This window comes from Taeniopygia guttata, chromosome 1 (assembly GCF_048771995.1).
Source record: "Taeniopygia guttata chromosome 1, bTaeGut7.mat, whole genome shotgun sequence".
NCBI classification, from domain to species: Eukaryota; Metazoa; Chordata; class Aves; order Passeriformes; family Estrildidae; genus Taeniopygia; species Taeniopygia guttata.
This window is the reverse complement of record NC_133024.1, coordinates 20114403-20136555: the sequence shown is the minus strand read 5'-3', so window position 1 is coordinate 20136555 and position 22153 is coordinate 20114403.

Genomic DNA, 22153 nt, shown 5'->3' with positions numbered 1-22153 from the left:
CATCAGGAACCTGGACTGGTGAATTTTCTTTCCCAGGGAAAACAGCCGATGTTTATGCTAAGGGTCCTGTGGATCTGAGCAGGCAGCTGATTGCAAAAAATCCAAACATCGAAGGATGGGCCCCATACAGAAGCTGCCTCCACCTTATATTTCTGCTGCCCTGACAGTCCCAGGGGAGCCCTACAAACTGACATCAGGAACCATGACTGGTGAGTTTTCTTTCCCAGGGAAAACAGCCGATGTTTGTGCTCAGGGCCCTGTGGCTCTGAGCAGGACTCTGATTGCAAAAAATCCGAACATCGAAGGATAAGTACCATACAGGAGCTGCCTCCACCTCATACTTGTTCTGCCCTGACAGTCCCAGAGGAGCCCTACAAACTGACATCAGGAACCTGGACTGGTGAGTTTTCTTTCCCAGGGAAAACAGCCGATGTTTCTGCTCAGGGTCTTGTGGCTCTGAGCCGGCTGCTGACTGCAAAAAATCCGAACATCGAAGGACGGGCCCCATACAGAAGCTGCCTCCACCTCATACTTGTGCTGCCCTGACAGTCCCAGAGGAGCCCTACAAACTGACATCAGGAAACTGGAGTGGTGAGTTTTCTTTCCCAGGGAAAACAGCCGATGTTTATGCTCAGGGTCCTGTGGGTCTGAGCCGGCTGCTGACTGCAAAAAATCCGAACATCGAAGGATGGGCCCCATACAGAAGCTGCGTCCACCTCATACTTGTGCTGCCCTGACAGTCCCAGAGGAGCCCTACAAACTGACATCAGTAACCTGGACTGGTGAGTTTTCTTTCCCAGGGAAAACAGCCGATGTTTATGCTCAGGTTCCTGTAGCCCTGAGCAGGCAGCTGATTGCAAAAAATCTGAACATCGAAGGATAATTCCCATACAGGAGCTGCCTCCACCTCATACTTGTTCCGCCCTGACAGTCCCAGAGGAGCCCTAAAAACTGACATCAGTAACCTGGACTGGTGAGTTTTCTTTCCCAGGGAAAACAGCCGATATTTATGCTCAGGGTCCTGTAGCCCTGAGCAGGCAGCTGATTGCAAAAAATCCGAGCAGCGAAGGATGGGCCCCATACAGAAGCTGCCTCCACCTCCTATTTGTGCTGCCCTGACAGTCCCAGAGGAGCCCTACAAACTGATATCAGGAACCATGACTGGTGATTTTTCTTTCCCAGGGAAAACAGCCGATGTTTCTGCTCAGGGTCCTGGGGCTCTGAGCAGGCAGCTGATTGCAAAAAATCCAAACATCGAAGGACGGGCCCAAGACAGAAGCTGCTTCCACCTCATACTTCTGCTGCCCTGACAGTCCCAGAGGAGCCCTACAAACTGACATCAGGAACCTGGACTGGTGAGTTTTCTGTCCCACTGGAAACAGCCGATGTTTCTGCTCAGGGCCCTGTGGCTCTGAGCCAGAAGGTGATTGCAAAAAAGTCGAACATCGAAGGATAAGTCCCAGACCGGAGTTGCCCCCACTTCATATTTGTGCTGCCCTGCCAGTCCCAGAGGAGCCCTACAAACTGACATCAGGAACCTGGACTGGTGAGTTTTCTTTCCCAGGGAAAACAGCCGATGTTTCTGCTCAGGGTCCTGTGGCTCTGAGCAGGCTGCTGATTGCAAAAAAATCCGAATCTTCGAAGGATGGGCCCCATACAGAAGCTGCCTCCACCTCATACTTGTGCTGCCCTGACAGTCCCAGAGGAGCCCTACAAACTGACATCAGGAACCTGGACTGGTGAATTTTCTTTCCCAGGGAAAACAGGCGATGTTTCCGCTCAGGGCCCTGTGGATCTGACCTGGAATCTGATTGCAAAAAATCCGAAGATCGAAGGATAAGTCCCAGACCAGAGCTGCCCCCACCTCATACTTTTGTTGCCCTGAGAGTCCCAGAGGAGCCCTACAAACTGACATCAGGAACCATGACTGGTGAGTTTTCTTTCCCAGGGAAAACAGCCGATATTTATGCTCAGGGTCCTGTAGCCCTGAGCAGGCAGCGGATTGCAAAAAATCCGAACAGCGAAGGATGGGCCCCTAGACAGAAGCTGCCTCCACCTCATATTTCTGCTGCCCTGACAGTCCCAGAGGAGCCCTACAAACTGACATCAGGAACCATGACTGGTGATTTTTCTTTCCCAGGGAAAACAGCCGATGTTTCTGCTCAGGGCCCTGTGGCCCTGCGCCGGCTGCTGATTGCAAAAAATCCAAACATCGAAGGACGGGCCCTAGACAGAAGCTGCCTCCACCTCATACTTCTGCTGCCCTGACAGTCCCAGAGGAGCCCTACAAACTGACATCAGGAACCTGGACTGGTGAGTTTTCTGTCCCACTGAAAACAGCCGATGTTTCTGCTCAGGGCCCTGTGGCTCTGAGCCAGAAGGTGATTGCAAAAAATTCGAATATCGAAGGATAAGTCCCAGACCGGAGTTGCCCCAACCTCATATTTGTGCTGCCCTGACAGTCCAAGAGGAGCCCTACAAACTGACATCAGGAACCTGGACTGGTGAGTTTTCTTTCCCAGGGATAACAGCCGATGTTTCTGCTCAGGGTCCTGTGGCTCTGAGCAGGCTGCTGATTGCAAAAAAATCCGAATCTTCGAAGGATGGGCCCCATACAGAAGCTGCCTCCACCTCATACTTGTGCTGCCTTGACAGTGCCAGAGGAGCCCTACAAACTGACATCAGGAACCTGGACTGGTGAGTTTACTTTCCCAGGGGAAACAGCCGATGATTGTGCTCAGGGCCCTGTGCCACTTACCGGGGAGCTGACTGCAAAAAATCCGAACATCGAAGGATAAGTCCCATACAGGAGCCTCCCCAACCTCGTACTTGTGCTGCCATGACAGTCCCAGAGGAGCCCTACAAACTGACATCAGGAACCTGGACTGGTGAATTTTCTTTCCCAGGGAAAACAGCCGATGTTTATGCTAAGGGTCCTGTGGATCTGAGCTGGCAGCTGATTGCAAAAAATCCAAACATCGAAGGATGGGCCCCATACAGAAGCTGCCTCCACCTTATATTTCTGCTGCCCTGACAGTCCCAGGGGAGCCCTACAAACTGACATCAGGAACCATGACTGGTGAGTTTTCTTTCCCAGGGAAAACAGCCGATGTTTGTTCTCAGGGCCCTGTGGCTCTGACCAGCACTCTGATTGCAAAAAATCCGAACATCGAAGGATAAGTACCATACAGGAGCTGCCTCCACCTCATACTTGTGCTGCCCTGACAGTCCCAGAGGAGCCCTACAAACTGACATCAGGAACCTGGACTGGTGAGTTTTCTTTCCCAGGGAAAACAGCCGATGTTTCTGCTCAGGGTCTTGTGGCTCTGAGCCGGCTGCTGACTGCAAAAAATCCGAACATCGAAGGATGGGCCCCATACAGAAGCTGCCTCCACCTCATACTTGTGCTGCCCTGACAGTCCCAGAGGAGCCCTACAAACTGACATCAGGAAACTGGAGTGGTGAGTTTTCTTTCCCAGGGAAAACAGCCGATGTTTATGCTCAGGTTCCTGTAGCCCTGAGCAGGCAGCTGATTGCAAAAAATCTGAACATCGAAGGATAATTCCCATACAGGAGCTGCCTCCACCTCATACTTGTTCCGCCCTGACAGTCCCAGAGGAGCCCTAAAAACTGACATCAGTAACCTGGACTGGTGAGTTTTCTTTCCCAGGGAAAACAGCCGATATTTATGCTCAGGGTCCTGTAGCCCTGAGCAGGCAGCTGATTGCAAAAAATCCGAGCAGCGAAGGATGGGCCCCATACAGAAGCTGCCTCCACCTCATATTTGTGCTGCCCTGACAGTCCCAGAGGAGCCCTACAAACTGATATCAGGAACCATGACTGGTGATTTTTCTTTCCCAGGGAAAACAGCCGATGTTTCTGCTCAGGGTCCTGGGGCTCTGAGCAGGCAGCTGATTGCAAAAAATCCAAACATCGAAGGACGGGCCCAAGACAGAAGCTGCTTCCACCTCATACTTCTGCTGCCCTGACAGTCCCAGAGGAGCCCTACAAACTGACATCAGGAACCTGGACTGGTGAGTTTTCTGTCCCACTGGAAACAGCCGATGTTTCTGCTCAGGGCCCTGTGGCTCTGAGCCAGAAGGTGATTGCAAAAAATTCGAACATCGAAGGATAAGTCCCAGACCGGAGTTGCCCCCACTTCATATTTGTGCTGCCCTGCCAGTCCCAGAGGAGCCCTACAAACTGACATCAGGAACCTGGACTGGTGAGTTTTCTTTCCCAGGGAAAACAGCCGATGTTTCTGCTCAGGGTCCTGTGGCTCTGAGCAGGCTGCTGATTGCAAAAAAATCCGAATCTTCGAAGGATGGGCCCCATACAGAAGCTGCCTCCACCTCATACTTGTGCTGCCCTGAGAGTCCCAGAGGAGCCCTACAAACTGACATCAGGAACCTGGACTTGTGAGTTTTCTTTCCCAGGGAAAACAGGCGATGTTTCCGCTCAGGGCCCTGTGGATCTGACCTGGAATCTGATTGCAAAAAATCCGAAGATCGAAGGATAAGTCCCAGACCAGAGCTGCCCCCACCTCATACTTTTGTTGCCCTGAGAGTCCCAGAGGAGCCCTACAAACTGACATCAGGAACCTGGACTGGTGAGTTTTCTTTCCCAGGGAAAACAGCCGATATTTATGCTCAGGGTCCTGTAGCCCTGAGCAGGCAGCGGATTGCAAAAAATCCGAACAGCGAAGGATGGGCCCCTAGACAGAAGCTGCCTCCACCTCATATTTGTGCTGCCCTGACAGTCCCAGAGGAGCCCTACAAACTGACATCAGGAACCATGACTGGTGATTTTTCTTTCCCAGGGAAAACAGCCGATGTTTCTGCTCAGGGCCCTGTGGCCCTGCGCCGGCTGCTGATTGCAAAAAATCCAAACATCGAAGGACGGGCCCTAGACAGAAGCTGCCTCCACCTCATACTTCTGCTGCCCTGACAGTCCCAGAGGAGCCCTACAAACTGACATCAGGAACCTGGACTGGTGAGTTTTCTGTCCCACTGAAAACAGCCGATGTTTCTGCTCAGGGCCTTGTGGCTCTGAGCCAGAAGGTGATTGCAAAAAATTCGAACATCGAAGGATAAGTCCCAGACCGGAGTTGCCCCAACCTCATATTTGTGCTGCCCTGACAGTCCAAGAGGAGCCCTACAAACTGACATCAGGAACCTGGACTGGTGAGTTTTCTTTCCCAGGGATAACAGCCGATGTTTCTGCTCAGGGTCCTGTGGCTCTGAGCAGGCTGCTGATTGCAAAAAAATCCGAATCTTCGAAGGATGGGCCCCATACAGAAGCTGCCTCCACCTCATACTTGTGCTGCCTTGACAGTGCCAGAGGAGCCCTACAAACTGACATCAGGAACCTGGACTGGTGAGTTTACTTTCCCAGGGGAAACAGCCGATGATTGTGCTCAGGGCCCTGTGCCACTTACCGGGGAGCTGACTGCAAAAAATCCGAACATCGAAGGATAAGTCCCATACAGGAGCCTCCCCAACCTCGTATTTGTGCTGCCCTGACAGTCCCAGAGGAGCCCTACAAACTGACATCAGGAACCTGGACTGGTGAATTTTCTTTCCCAGGGAAAACAGCCGATGTTTATGCTAAGGGTCCTGTGGATCTGAGCAGGCAGCTGATTGCAAAAAATCCAAACATCGAAGGATGGGCCCCATACAGAAGCTGCCTCCACCTTATATTTCTGCTGCCCTGACAGTCCCAGGGGAGCCCTACAAACTGACATCAGGAACCATGACTGGTGAGTTTTCTTTCCCAGGGAAAACAGCCGATGTTTGTTCTCAGGGCCCTGTGGCTCTGACCAGCACTCTGATTGCAAAAAATCCGAACATCGAAGGATAAGTACCATACAGGAGCTGCCTCCACCTCATACTTGTTCTGCCCTGACAGTCCCAGAGGAGCCCTACAAACTGACATCAGGAACCTGGACTGGTGAGTTTTCTTTCCCAGGGAAAACAGCCGATGTTTCTGCTCAGGGTCTTGTGGCTCTGAGCCGGCTGCTGACTGCAAAAAATCCGAACATCGAAGGATGGGCCCCATACAGAAGCTGCCTCCACCTCATACTTGTTCCGCCCTGACAGTCCCAGAGGAGCCCTAAAAACTGACATCAGTAACCTGGACTGGTGAGTTTTCTTTCCCAGGGAAAACAGCCGATATTTATGCTCAGGGTCCTGTAGCCCTGAGCAGGCAGCTGATTGCAAAAAATCCGAGCAGCGAAGGATGGGCCCCATACAGAAGCTGCCTCCACCTCATATTTGTGCTGCCCTGACAGTCCCAGAGGAGCCCTACAAACTGATATCAGGAACCATGACTGGTGATTTTTCTTTCCCAGGGAAAACAGCCGATGTTTCTGCTCAGGGTCCTGGGGCTCTGAGCAGGCAGCTGATTGCAAAAAATCCAAACATCGAAGGACGGGCCCAAGACAGAAGCTGCTTCCACCTCATACTTCTGCTGCCCTGACAGTCCCAGAGGAGCCCTACAAACTGACATCAGGAACCTGGACTGGTGAGTTTTCTGTCCCACTGGAAACAGCCGATGTTTCTGCTCAGGGCCCTGTGGCTCTGAGCCAGAAGGTGATTGCAAAAAATTCGAACATCGAAGGATAAGTCCCAGACCGGAGTTGCCCCCACTTCATATTTGTGCTGCCCTGCCAGTCCCAGAGGAGCCCTACAAACTGACATCAGGAACCTGGACTGGTGAGTTTTCTTTCCCAGGGAAAACAGCCGATGTTTCTGCTCAGGGTCCTGTGGCTCTGAGCAGGCTGCTGATTGCAAAAAAATCCGAATCTTCGAAGGATGGGCCCCATACAGAAGCTGCCTCCACCTCATACTTGTGCTGCCCTGACAGTCCCAGAGGAGCCCTACAAACTGACATCAGGAACCTGGACTTGTGAGTTTTCTTTCCCAGGGAAAACAGGCGATGTTTCCGCTCAGGGCCCTGTGGATCTGACCTGGAATCTGATTGCAAAAAATCCGAAGATCGAAGGATAAGTCCCAGACCAGAGCTGCCCCCACCTCATACTTTTGTTGCCCTGAGAGTCCCAGAGGAGCCCTACAAACTGACATCAGGAACCTGGACTGGTGAGTTTTCTTTCCCAGGGAAAACAGCCGATATTTATGCTCAGGGTCCTGTAGCCCTGAGCAGGCAGCGGATTGCAAAAAATCCGAACAGCGAAGGATGGGCCCCTAGACAGAAGCTGCCTCCACCTCATATTTGTGCTGCCCTGACAGTCCCAGAGGAGCCCTACAAACTGACATCAGGAACCATGACTGGTGATTTTTCTTTCCCAGGGAAAACAGCCGATGTTTCTGCTCAGGGCCCTGTGGCCCTGCGCCGGCTGCTGATTGCAAAAAATCCAAACATCGAAGGACGGGCCCTAGACAGAAGCTGCCTCCACCTCATACTTCTGCTGCCCTGACAGTCCCAGAGGAGCCCTACAAACTGACATCAGGAACCTGGACTGGTGAGTTTTCTGTCCCACTGAAAACAGCCGATGTTTCTGCTCAGGGCCCTGTGGCTCTGAGCCAGAAGGTGATTGCAAAAAATTCGAACATCGAAGGATAAGTCCCAGACCGGAGTTGCCCCAACCTCATATTTGTGCTGCCCTGACAGTCCAAGAGGAGCCCTACAAACTGACATCAGGAACCTGGACTGGTGAGTTTTCTTTCCCAGGGATAACAGCCGATGTTTCTGCTCAGGGTCCTGTGGCTCTGAGCAGGCTGCTGATTGCAAAAAAATCCGAATCTTCGAAGGATGGGCCCCATACAGAAGCTGCCTCCACCTCATACTTGTGCTGCCTTGACAGTGCCAGAGGAGCCCTACAAACTGACATCAGGAACCTGGACTGGTGAGTTTACTTTCCCAGGGGAAACAGCCGATGATTGTGCTCAGGGCCCTGTGCCACTTACCGGGGAGCTGACTGCAAAAAATCCGAACATCGAAGGATAAGTCCCATACAGGAGCCTCCCCAACCTCGTACTTGTGCTGCCCTGACAGTCCCAGAGGAGCCCTACAAACTGACATCAGGAACCTGGACTGGTGAGTTTTCTTTCCCAGGGAAAACAGGCGATGTTTCCGCTCAGGGCCCTGTGGATCTGACCTGGAATCTGATTGCAAAAAATCCGAAGATCGAAGGATAAGACCCAGACCAGAGCTGCCCCCACCTCATACTTTTGTTGCCCTGAGAGTCGCAGAGGAGCCCTACAAACTGACATCAGGAACCTGGACTGGTGAGTTTTCTTTCCCAGGGAAAACAGCCGATGTTTGTGCTCAGGGCCCTGCGGCTCTGAGCAGGACTCTGATTGCAAAAAATCAGAACATCGAAGGATAAGTCCAATACAGGAGCTGCCTCCACCTCATACTTGTTCTGCCCTGACAGTCCCAGAGGAGCCCTACAAACTGACATCAGGAACCTGGACTGGTGAGTTTTCTTTCCCAGGGAAAACAGCCGATGTTTCTGCTCAGGGTCCTGTGTCTCAGAGTCGGCTGCTGACTGCAAAAAATCCGAACATCGAAGGATCCCCCCCATACAGAAGCTGCCTCCACCTGATACTTGTGCTGCCCTAAGAGTCCCAGAGGAGCCCTACAAACTGACATCAGGAAACTGGTCTGGTGAGTTTTCTTTCCCAGGGAAAACAGCCGATGTTTATGCTCAGGGTCCTGTGGGTCTGAGCCGGCTGCTGACTGCAAAATATCCGAACATCGAAGGATGGGCCCAATACAGGAGCTGCCTCCAACTCATACTTGTTCTGCCCTGACAGTCCCAGAGGAGCCCTACAAACTGACATCAGGAACCTGGACTGGTGAGCTCTCTTTTTCAGGGAAAACAGCCGATATTTTTGCTCAGGGTCCTGTAGCCCTGAGCAGGCAGCTGATAGCAAAAAATCCGAACAGCGAAGGATGGGCCCCATACAGAAGCTGCCTCCACCTCATATTTGTGCTGCCCTGACAGTCCCAGAGGAGCCCTACAAACTGACATCAGGAACCATGACTGGTGAGTTTTCTTTCCCAGGGAAAACAGCCGATGTTTCTGCTCAGGGTCCTGTGGCCCTGAGCAGGCAGCTAATTGCAAAAAATCCAGACATCGAAGGACGGGCCCTAGACAGAAGCTGCCTCCACCTCATACTTCTGCTGCCCTGACAGTCCCAGAGGAGCCCTACAAACTGACATCAGGAACCTGGACTGGTGAGTTTTCTTTCCCACTGAAAACAGCCGATGTTTCTGCTCAGGGCCCTGTGGCTCTGAGCCAGAAGGTGATTGCAAAAAATTCGAACACCGAAGAATAAGTCCCAGACCGGAGCTGCCCCCAGATCATATTTGTGCTGCCCTGACAGTCCCAGAGGAGCCCTACAAACTGACATCAGGAAACTGGACTGGTGAGTTTTCTTTCCCAGGGAAAACAGCCGATGTTTCTGCTCAGGGTCCTGTGGCTCTGAGCAGGCTGCTGATTGCAAAAAAATCCGAATCTTCGAAGGATGGGCCCCATACAGAAGCTGCCTCCACCTTATACTTGTGCTGCCCTGACAGTCCCAGAGGAGCCCTACAAACTGACATCAGGAACCTGGACTTGTGAGTTTTCTTTCCCAGGGAAAACAGGCGATGTTCCCGCTCAGGGCCCTGTCGCTCTGAGCAGGCAGCTGATTGTAAAAAATCCAAACATCGAAGGATGGGCCCCATACAGAAGCTGCATCCACCTCATACTTCTGCTGCCCTGACAGTCCCAGAGGAGCCCTACAAACTGACATCAGGAATCTGGACTGGTGAGTTTTCTTTCCCAGGAAAAACAGCCAATGTTTGTGCTCAGGGCCCTGTGGATCTGACCTGGATTCTGATTGCAAAAAATCCGAAGATCGAAGGATAAGTCCCAGACCAGAGGTGCCCCCACCTCATACCGCTGTTGCCCTGAGAGTCCCAGAGGAGCCCTAGAAACTGACATCAGGAACCTGGACTGGTGAGTTTTCTTTCCCAGGGAAAACAGCCGATATTTATGCTCAGGGTCCTGTAGCCCTGAGCAGGCAGCTGATTGCAAAAACTCCGAACAGCGAAGGATGGGCCCCATACAGAAGCTGCTTCCACCTCATATTTGTGCTGCCCTGACAGTCCCAGAGGAGCCCTACAAACTGACATCAGGAACCTGGACTGGTGAATTTTCTTTCCCAGGGAAAACAGCCGATGTTTATGCTAAGGGTCCTGTGGATCTGAGCAGGCAGCTGATTGCAAAAAATCCAAACATCGAAGGATGGGCCCCATACAGAAGCTGCCTCCACCTTATATTTCTGCTGCCCTGACAGTCCCAGGGGAGCCCTACAAACTGACATCAGGAACCATGACTGGTGAGTTTTCTTTCCCAGGGAAAACAGCCGATGTTTGTGCTCAGGGCCCTGTGGCTCTGAGCAGGACTCTGATTGCAAAAAATCCGAACATCGAAGGATAAGTACCATACAGGAGCTGCCTCCACCTCATACTTGTTCTGCCCTGACAGTCCCAGAGGAGCCCTACAAACTGACATCAGGAACCTGGACTGGTGAGTTTTCTTTCCCAGGGAAAACAGCCGATGTTTCTGCTCAGGGTCTTGTGGCTCTGAGCCGGCTGCTGACTGCAAAAAATCCGAACATCGAAGGACGGGCCCCATACAGAAGCTGCCTCAACCTCATACTTGTGCTGCCCTGACAGTCCCAGAGGAGCCCTACAAACTGACATCAGGAAACTGGAGTGGTGAGTTTTCTTTCCCAGGGAAAACAGCCGATGTTTATGCTCAGGGTCCTGTGGGTCTGAGCCGGCTGCTGACTGCAAAAAATCCGAACATCGAAGGATGGGCCCCATACAGAAGCTGCGTCCACCTCATACTTGTGCTGCCCTGACAGTCCCAGAGGAGCCCTACAAACTGACATCAGTAACCTGGACTGGTGAGTTTTCTTTCCCAGGGAAAACAGCCGATGTTTATGCTCAGGTTCCTGTAGCCCTGAGCAGGCAGCTGATTGCAAAAAATCTGAACATCGAAGGATAATTCCCATACAGGAGCTGCCTCCACCTCATACTTGTTCCGCCCTGACAGTCCCAGAGGAGCCCTAAAAACTGACATCAGTAACCTGGACTGGTGAGTTTTCTTTCCCAGGGAAAACAGCCGATATTTATGCTCAGGGTCCTGTAGCCCTGAGCAGGCAGCTGATTGCAAAAAATCCGAGCAGCGAAGGATGGGCCCCATACAGAAGCTGCCTCCACCTCATATTTGTGCTGCCCTGACAGTCCCAGAGGAGCCCTACAAACTGATATCAGGAACCATGACTGGTGATTTTTCTTTCCCAGGGAAAACAGCCGATGTTTCTGCTCAGGGTCCTGGGGCTCTGAGCAGGCAGCTGATTGCAAAAAATCCAAACATCGAAGGACGGGCCCAAGACAGAAGCTGCTTCCACCTCATACTTCTGCTGCCCTGACAGTCCCAGAGGAGCCCTACAAACTGACATCAGGAACCTGGACTGGTGAGTTTTCTGTCCCTCTGGAAACAGCCGATGTTTCTGCTCAGGGCCCTGTGGCTCTGAGCCAGAAGGTGATTGCAAAAAAGTCGAACATCGAAGGATAAGTCCCAGACCGGAGTTGCCCCCACTTCATATTTGTGCTGCCCTGCCAGTCCCAGAGGAGCCCTACAAACTGACATCAGGAACCTGGACTGGTGAGTTTTCTTTCCCAGGGAAAACAGCCGATGTTTCTGCTCAGGGTCCTGTGGCTCTGAGCAGGCTGCTGATTGCAAAAAAATCCGAATCTTCGAAGGATGGGCCCCATACAGAAGCTGCCTCCACCTCATACTTGTGCTGCCCTGACAGTCCCAGAGGAGCCCTACAAACTGACATCAGGAACCTGGACTGGTGAATTTTCTTTCCCAGGGAAAACAGGCGATGTTTCCGCTCAGGGCCCTGTGGATCTGACCTGGAATCTGATTGCAAAAAATCCGAAGATCGAAGGATAAGTCCCAGACCAGAGCTGCCCCCACCTCATACTTTTGTTGCCCTGAGAGTCCCAGAGGAGCCCTACAAACTGACATCAGGAACCATGACTGGTGAGTTTTCTTTCCCAGGGAAAACAGCCGATATTTATGCTCAGGGTCCTGTAGCCCTGAGCAGGCAGCGGATTGCAAAAAATCCGAACAGCGAAGGATGGGCCCCTAGACAGAAGCTGCCTCCACCTCATATTTGTGCTGCCCTGACAGTCCCAGAGGAGCCCTACAAACTGACATCAGGAACCATGACTGGTGATTTTTCTTTCCCAGGGAAAACAGCCGATGTTTCTGCTCAGGGCCCTGTGGCCCTGCGCCGGCTGCTGATTGCAAAAAATCCAAACATCGAAGGACGGGCCCTAGACAGAAGCTGCCTCCACCTCATACTTCTGCTGCCCTGACAGTCCCAGAGGAGCCCTACAAACTGACATCAGGAACCTGGACTGGTGAGTTTTCTGTCCCACTGAAAACAGCCGATGTTTCTGCTCAGGGCCCTGTGGCTCTGAGCCAGAAGGTGATTGCAAAAAATTCAAACATCGAAGGATAAGTCCGAGACCGGAGTTGCCCCAACCTCATATTTGTGCTGCCCTGACAGTCCAAGAGGAGCCCTACAAACTGACATCATGAACCTGGACTGGTGAGTTTTCTTTCCCAGGGATAACAGCCGATGTTTCTGCTCAGGGTCCTGTGGCTCTGAGCAGGCTGCTGATTGCAAAAAAATCCGAATCTTCGAAGGATGGGCCCCATACAGAAGCTGCCTCCACCTCATACTTGTGCTGCCTTGACAGTGCCAGAGGAGCCCTACAAACTGACATCAGGAACCTGGACTGGTGAGTTTACTTTCCCAGGGGAAACAGCCGATGATTGTGCTCAGGGCCCTGTGCCACTTACCGGGGAGCTGACTGCAAAAAATCCGAACATCGAAGGATAAGTCCCATACAGGAGCCTCCCCAACCTCGTACTTGTGCTGCCCTGACAGTCCCAGGGGAGCCCTACAAACTGACATCAGGAACCTGGACTGGTGATTTTTCTTTCCCAGGGAAAACAGCCGATGTTTCTGCTCAGGGTCCTAGGGCTCTGAGCAGGCAGCTGATTGCAAAAAATCCAAACATCGAAGGACGGGCCCTAGACAGAAGCTGCCTCCACCTCATACTTCTGCTGCCCTGACAGTCCCAGAGGAGCCCGACAAACTGACATCAGAACCTGGACTGGTGAGTTTTCTGTCCCACTGGAAACAGCCGATGTTTCTGCTCAGGGCCCTGTGGCTCTGAGCAGGCTGCTGATTGCAAAAAAATCCGAATCTTCGAAGGATGGGCCCCATACAGAAGCTGCCTCCACCTCATACTTGTGCTGCCCTGACAGTGCCAGAGGAGCCCTACAAACTGACATCAGGAACCTGGACTTGTGAGTTTTCTTTCCCAGGGAAAACAGGCGATATTTCCGCTCAGGGCCCTGTGGATCTGACCTGGAATCTGATTGCAAAAAATCCGAAGATCGAAGGATAAGTCCCAGACCAGAGCTGCCCTCACCTCATACTTTTGTTGCCCTGAGAGTCCCAGAGGAGCCCTACAAACTGACATCAGGAACCTGGACTGGTGAGTTTTCTTTCCCAGGGAAAACAGCCGCTATTTATGCTTAGGGTCCTGTAGCCCTGAGCAGGCAGCTGATTGCAAAAAATCTGAACATCGAAGGATGGGCCCCATACAGGAGCTGCGTCCAACTCATACTTGTTCTGCCCTGACAGTCCCAGAGGAGCCCTACAAACTGACATCAGTAACCTGGACTGGTGAGCTTTCTTTCCCAGGGAAAACAGCCGATATTTATGCTCAGGGTCCTGTAGCCCTGAGAAGGCAGCTGATTGAAAAAAATCAAAACAGCAAAGGATGGGCCCCATACAGAAGCTGCCTCCACCTCATACTTGTGCTGCCCTGACAGTGCCAGAGGAGCCCTACAAACTGACATCAGGAACCTGGACTGGTGAGCATTCTTTCCCAGGGGAAACAGCCGATGTTTATGCTCAGGGTCCTGTAGCCCTGATCAGGCAGCTGATTGCAAAAAATCTGAACATCGAAGGATGGGCCCCATACAGGAGCTGCGTCCAACTCATACTTGTTCTGCCCTGACAGTCCCAGAGGAGCCCTACAAACTGACATCAGTAACCTGGACTGGTGAGCTTTCTTTCCCAGGGAAAACAGCCGATATTTATGCTCAGGGTCCTGTAGCCCTGAGAAGGCAGCTGATTGAAAAAAATCAAAACAGCAAAGGATGGGCCCCATACAGAAGCTGCCTCCACCTCATATTTGTGCTGTTCTGACAGTCCCAGAGGAGCCCTACAGACTGACATCAGGAACCTGGACTGGTGAATTTTCTTTCCCAGGGAAAACAGCCGATGTTTCTGCTCAGGGTCCTGTGGCACTGAGGAGGCAGCTGATTGCAAAAAATCCAAACATCGAAGGACGGCCCCTAGACAGAAGCTGCCTCCACCTCATACTTCTGCTGCCCTGACAGTCCCAGAGGAGCCCTACAAACTGACATCAGGAACCTGGACTGGTGAGTTTTCTTTCCCAGGGAAAACAGCCGATGTTTCTGCTCAGGGCCCTGTGGCTCTGAGCCAGAAGGTGATTGCAAAGAATTCGAACATCGAAGGATAAGTCCCAGACCGGAGTTGCCCCCACCTCATATTTGTGCTGCCCTGACAGTCCCAGAGGAGCCCTACAAACTGACATAAGGAACCTGGACTGGTGAGTTTTCTTTCCCAGGGAAAACAGCCGATGTTTCTGCTCAGGGTCCTGTGGCTCTGAGCAGGCTGCTGATTGCAAAAAAATCCGAATCTTCCAAGGATGGGCCCCATACAGGAGCTTCCTCCACCTCTTACTTGTGCTGCCCTGAGAGTCCCAGAGGAGCCCTACAAACTGACATCAGGAACCTGGACTGGTGAGTTTACTTTCCCAGGGGAAACAGCCGATGATTGTGCTCAGGGCCCTGTGCCACTTACTGGGGAGCTGACTGCAAAAAATCCGAACATCGAAGGATAAGTCCCATACAGGAGCTTCCCCCACCTCATACTTGTGCTGCCCTGACAGTCCCAGAGGAGCCCTACAAACTGACATCAGGAACCTGGACTTGTGAGTTTTCTTTCCCAGGTAAAACATGCGATGTTTCCGCTCAGGGCCCTCTGGATCTGACCTGGAATCTGATTGCAAAAAATCCGAAGATCGAAGGATAAGTCCCAGACCAGAGCTGCCCCCACCTCATACTTGTGTTGCCCTGAGAGTCCCAGAGGAGCCCTACAAACTGACATCAGGAACCGGGGCTGGTGAGTTTTCTTTCCCAGGGAAAACAGCCGATTTTTCTGCTCAGGGTCCTGTGGCCTTGAGCAGGCAGCTGATTGCAAAAAATCCAAACATCGAAGGATGGGCCCCATAAAGAAGCTGCCTCCACCTCATACTTGTGCTGCCCTGACAGTCCCAGAGGAGCCCTACAAACTGACATCAGGAACCTGGACTGGTGAGTTTTCTTTCCCAGGGGAAACAGCCGATGTTTGTGCTCAGGGCCCTGTGGCTCTGAGCAAGCTGCTGATTGCAAAAAATCCGAACATCGAAGGATAAATCCCATACAGGAGCTGCCTCCACCTCATATTTTTGCTGCCCTGACAGTCCCAGAGGAGCCATACAAACTGACATCAGGAACCTGGACTGGTGAGTTTTCTTTCCCAGGGAAAACAGCCGATGTTTATGCTCAGGGTCCTGTAGCCCTGAGCAGGCAGCTGATTGCAAAAAATCCAAACATCGAAGGATGGGCCCCATACAGAAGCTGCCTCCACCTTATATTTCTGCTGCCCTGACAGTCCCAGGGGAGCCCTACAAACTGACATCAGGAACCTGGACTGGTGAGTTTTCTTTCCCAGGGAAAACAGCCGATGTTTGTGCTCAGGGCCCTGTGGCTCTGAGCAGGCAGCTGATTGCAAAAAATCAGAACATTGAAGGATAAGTCCCATACAGGAGCTGCCTCAACCTCATACTTGTTCTGCCCTGACAGTCCCAGAGGAGCCCTAGAAACTGACATCAGGAACCTGGACTGGTGAGTTTTCTTTCCCAGGGAAAACAGCCGATGTTTCTGCTCAGGGTCCTGTGGCTCTGAGCCGGCTGCTGACTGCAAAAAATACGAACATCGAAGGATGGGCCCCATACAGAAGCTGCGTCCACCTCATACTTGTGCTGCCCTGACAGTCCCAGAGGAGCCCTACACACTGACATCAGGAACCTGGACTGGTGAGTTTTCTTTCCCAGGGAAAACAGCCGTTGTTTATGCTCAGGGTCCTGTAGCCCTGAGCAGGCAGCTGATTGCAAAAAATCTGAACATCGAAGGATGGGCCCCATACAGGAGCTGCCTCCAACCCATACTTGTTCTGCCCTGACAGTCCCAGAGGAGCCCTACAAACTGACATCAGGAAACTGGAGTGGTGAGTTTTCTTTCCCAGGGAAAACAGCCGATGTTTCTGCTCAGGGTCCTGTGGCTCTGAGCAGGCTGCTGATTGCAAAAAAATCCGAATGTCTGAAGGATGGGCCCCATACAGGAGCTGCCTCCACCTCATACTTGTGCTGCCCTGACAGTGCCAGAGGAGCCCTAAAAACTGACATCAGTAACCTGGACTGGCGAGTTTTCTGTCCCACTGAAAACATCCGATGTTTCTGCTCAGGGCCCTGTGGCTCTGAGCCAGAAGGTGATTGCAAAAAATTCAAACATCGAAGGATAAGTCCCAGACCGGAGTTGCCCCCACCTCATATTTGTGCTGCCCTGACAGTCCCAGAGGAGCCCTACAAACTGACATCAGGAACCTGGACTGGTGAGTTTTCTTTCCCAGGGAAAACAGCCGATGCTTCTGCTCAGGGTCCTGTGGCTCTGAGCAGGCTGCTGATTGCAAAAAAATCCGAATCTTCGAAGGATGGGCCCCATACAGAAGCTGCCTCCACCTCATACTTGTGCTGCCCTGACAGTGCCAGAGGAGCCCTACAAACTGACATCAGGAACCTGGACTGGTGAGCATTCTTTCCCAGGGGAAACAGCCGATGTTTGTGCTCAGGGCCCTGCGGCTCTGAGCCGGCTGATGATTGCAAAAAATCCGAACATCGAAGGATAAATCCCATACAGGAGCTGCCTCCACCTCATACTTGTGCTGCCCTGACAGTCCCAGAGGAGCCCTACAAACTGACATCAGGAACCTGGACTGGTGAGTTTTCTTTCCCAGGGAAAACAGCCGATGTTTATGCTCAGGGTCCTGTAGCCCTGAGCAGGCAACTGATTGCAAAAAATCTGAACATCGAAGGATGGGCCCCATACAGGAGCTGCCTCCAACTCATACTTGTTCTGCCCTGACAGTCCCAGAGGAGCCCTAAAAACTGACATCAGTAACCTGGACTGGTGAGCTTTCTTTCCCAGGGAAAACAGCCGATATTTATGCTCAGGGTCCTGTAGCCCTGAGAAGGCATCTGATTGAAATAAATCAAAACAGCAAAGGATGGGCCCCATACAGAAGCTGCCTCCACCTCATATTTGTGCTGTTCTGACAGTCCCAGAGGAGCCCTAGAGACTAACATCAGGAACCTGGACTGGTGAATTTTCTTTCCCAGGGAAAACAGCCGATGGTTCTGCTCAGGGTCCTGTGGCCCTGAGCAGGCAGCTGATTGCAAAAAATCCAAACATCGAAGGACGGCCCCTAGACAGAAGCTGCCTCCACCTCATACTTCTGCTGCCCTGACAGTCCCAGAGGAGCCCTACAAACTGACATCAGGAACCTGGACTGGTGAGTTTTCTGTCCCACTGAAAACATCCGATGTTTCTGCTCAGGGCCTTGTGGCTCTGAGCCAGAAGGTGATTGCAAAGAATTCGAACATCGAAGGATAAGTCCCAGACCGGAGTTGCCCCCACCTCATATTTGTGCTGCCCTGACAGTCCCAGAGGAGCCCTACAAACTGACATCAGGAACCTGGACTGGTGAGTTTTCTTTCCCAGGGAAAACAGCCGTTGTTTATGCTCAGGGTCCTGTAGCCCTGAGCAGGCAGCTAATTGCAAAAAATCTGAACATCGAAGGATGGGCCCCATACAGGAGCTGCCTCCAACCCATACTTGTTCTGCCCTGACAGTCCCAGAGGAGCCCTACAAACTGACATCAGGAAACTGGAGTGGTGAGTTTTCTTTCCCAGGGAAAACAGCCGATGTTTCTGCTCAGGGTCCTGTGGCTCTGAGCTGGCTGCTGATTGCAAAAAAATCCGAATCTCTGAAGGATGGGCCCCATACAGGAGCTGCCTCCACCTCATACTTGTGCTGCCCTGTCAGTGCCAGAGGAGACCTACAAACTGACATCAGGAACCTGGACTGGTGACTTTACTTTCCCAGGTGAAACAGCCGATGTTTGTGCTCAGGGCCCTGTGGATCTGTCCTGGATTCTGATTGCAAAAAATCCGAAGATCGAAGGATAAGTCCCAGACCAGAGCTGCCCCCACCTCACATTTGTGTTGCCCTGAGAGTCCCAGAGGAGCCCTACAAACTGACATCAGGAACCTGGACTGGTGAGTTTTCTTTCCCAGGGAAAACAACCAATGTTTTTGCCCAAGGCCCTGTGCCCCTTAGCGGGGAGCTGACTGCAACAAATCTGAATATCGAAGGATGGGCCCTATAGAGAATCTGCCACCACCTTATATTATTGCTGCCCTGACAGTCCCAGAGGAGCCCTACAAAATGACATCAGGAACCAGGGCTGGTGAGTTTTCTTTCCCAGGGAAAACAGCCGATATTTGTGGTCAGGGCCCAGTGGCTCTGAGCAGGCAGCTGATTGCAAAAAATCCGAACATCGAAGGATAAGTCCCGTACAGGAGCTGCCTCCACCTCATACTTGTGCTGCCCTGACAGTTCCAGAGGAGCCCTACACACTGACATCAGGAACCTGGACTGGTGAGTTTTCTTTCACAGGGAAAACAGCCGATGTTTCTGCTCAGGGTCCTGTGGCTCTGCGCCGGCTGCTGACTACAAAAAATCCAAACATCGAAGGATAAGTCCCAGACAGGAGGTGCCCCCACCTCATACTTGTGCTGCCCTGACAGTCCCAAAGGAGCCCTACAAACTGACATCAGGAAACTGGACTGGTGAGTTTTCTTTCCCAGGGAAAACAGCCGATGTTTATGCTCAGGGTCCTGTAGCCCTGAGCAGGCAGCTGATTGCAAAAAATCCAAACATCGAAGGATGGGCCCCATACAGAAGCTGCCTCCACCTTATATTTCTGCTGCCCTGACAGTCCCAGGGGAGCCCTACAAACTGACATCAGGAACCTGGACTGGTGAGTTTTCTTTCCCAGGGAAAACAGCCGATGTTTGTGCTCAGGGCCCTGTGGCTCTGAGCAGGACTCTGATTGCAAAAAATCCAAACATCGAAGGATGGACCCCATACAGAAGCTGCCTCCACCTTATATTTCTGCTGCCCTGACAGTCCCAGGGGAGCCCTACAAACTGACATCAGGAACCTGGACTGGTGAGTTTTCTTTCCCAGGGAAAACAGCCGATGTTTGTGCTCAGGGCCCTGTGGCTCTGAGCAGGACTCTGATTGCAAAAAATCAGAACATTGAAGGATAAGTCCCATACAGGAGCTGCCTCCACCTCATACTTGTTCTGCCCTGTCAGTCCCAGAGGAGCCCTACAAACTGACATCAGGAACCTGGACTGGTGAGTTTTCTTTCCCAGGGAAAACAGCCGATGTTTCTGCTCAGGGTCCTGTGGCTCTGAGCCGGCTGCTGACTGCAAAAAATCCGAACATCGAAGGATCGGCCCCATACAGAAGCTGCCTCCACCTCATACTTGTGCTGCCCTGACAGTCCCAGAGGAGCCCTACAAGCTGACATCAGGAAACTGGAGTGGTGAGTTTTCTTTCCCAGGGAAAACAGCCGATGTTTATGCTCAGGGTCCTGTGGGTCTGAGCCGGCTGCTGACTGCAAAAAATCCGAACATCGAAGGATGGGGCCCATACAGAAGCTGCGTCCACCTCATACTTGTGCTGCCCTGACAGTCCCAGAGGAGCCCTACAAACTGACATCAGTAACCTGGACTGGTGAGTTTTCTTTCCCAGGGAAAACAGCCGATGTTTATGCTCAGGTTCCTGTAGCCCTGAGCAGGCAGCTGATTGCAAAAAATCTGAACATCGAAGGATAATTCCCATACAGGAGCTGCCTCCACCTCATACTTGTTCCGCCCTGACAGTCCCAGAGGAGCCCTAAAAACTGACATCAGTAACCTGGAGTGGTGAGTTTTCTTTCCCAGGGAAAACAGCTGATATTTATGCTCAGGGTCCTGTAGCCCTGAGCAGGCAGCTGATTGCAAAAAATCCGAGCAGCGAAGGATGGGCCCCATACAGAAGCTGCCTCCACCTCATATTTGTGCTGCCCTGACAGTCCCAGAGGAGCCCTACAAACTGATATCAGGAACCATGACTGGTGATTTTTCTTTCCCATGGAAAACAGCCGATGTTTCTGCTCAGGGTCCTGGGGCTCTGAGCAGGCAGCTGATTGCAAAAAATCCAAACATCGAAGGACGGGCCCAAGACAGAAGCTGCTTCCACCTCATATTTCTGCTGCCCTGACAGTCCCAGAGGAGCCCTACAAACTGACATCAGAACCTGGACTGGTGAGTTTTCTGTCCCACTGGAAACAGCCGATGTTTCTGCTCAGGGCCCTGTGGCTCTGAGCCAGAAGGTGATTGCAAAAAATTCGAACATCGAAGGATAAGTCCCAGACCGGAGTTGCCCCCACTTCATATTTGTGCTGCCCTGACAGTCCCAGAGGAGCCCTACAAACTGACATCAGGAACCTGGACTGGTGAGTTTTCTTTCCCAGGGAAAACAGCCGATGTTTCTGCTCAGGGTCCTGTGGCTCTGAGCAGGCTGCTGATTGCAAAAAAATCCGAATCTTCGAAGGATGGGCCCCATACAGAAGCTGCCTCCACCTCATACTTGTGCTGCCCTGACAGTCCCAGAGGAGCCCTACAAACTGACATCAGGAACCTGGACTTGTGAGTTTTCTTTCCCAGGGAAAACAGGCGATGTTTCCGCTCAGGGCCCTGTGGATCTGACCTGGAATCTGATTGCAAAAAATCCGAAGATCGAAGGATAAGTCCCAGACCAGAGCTGCCCCCACCTCATACTTTTGTTGCCCTGAGAGTCCCAGAGGAGCCCTACAAACTGACATCAGGAACCTGGACTGGTGAGTTTTCTTTCCCAGGGAAAACAGCCGATGTTTCTGCTCAGGGCCCTGAGGCCCTGCGCCGGCTGCTGATTGCAAAAAATCCAAACATCGAAGGACGGGCCCAAGACAGAAGCTGCCTCCACCTCATACTTCTGCTGCCCTGAGAGTCCCAGAGGAGCCCTACAAACTGACATCAGGAACCTGGACTGGTGAGTTTTCTGTCCCACTGAAAACAGCCGATGTTTCTGCTCAGGGCCCTGTGGCTCTGAGCCAGAAGGTGATTGCAAAGAATTCGAACATCGAAGGATAAGTCCCAGACCGGAGTTGCCCCCACCTCATATTTGTGCTGCCCTGACAGTCCCAGAGGAGCCCTACAAACTGACATCAGGAACCTGGACTGGTGAGTTTTCTTTCCCAGGGATAACAGCCGATGTTTCTGCTCAGGGTCCTGTGGCTCTGAGCAGGCTGCTGATTGCAAAAAAATCCGAATCTTCGAAGGATGGGCCCCATACAGAAGCTGCCTCCACCTCATACTTGTGCTGCCCTGACAGTCCCAGAGGAGCCCTACAAACTGACATCAGGAACCTGGACTGGTGAGTTTACTTTCCCAGGGGAAACAGCCGATGTTTGTGCTCAGGGCCCTGCGGCTCTGAGCCGGCTGATGATTGCAAAAAATCCGAACATCGAAGGATAAATCCCATACAGGAGCTGCCTCCACCTCATACTTGTGCTGCCCTGACAGTCCCAGAGGAGCCCTACAAACTGACATCAGGAACCTGGACTGGTGAGTTTTCTTTCCCAGGGAAAACAGCCGATGTTTATGCTCAGGGTCCTGTAGCCCTGAGCAGGCAACTGATTGCAAAAAATCTGAACATCGAAGGATGGGCCCCATACAGGAGCTGCCTCCAACTCATACTTGT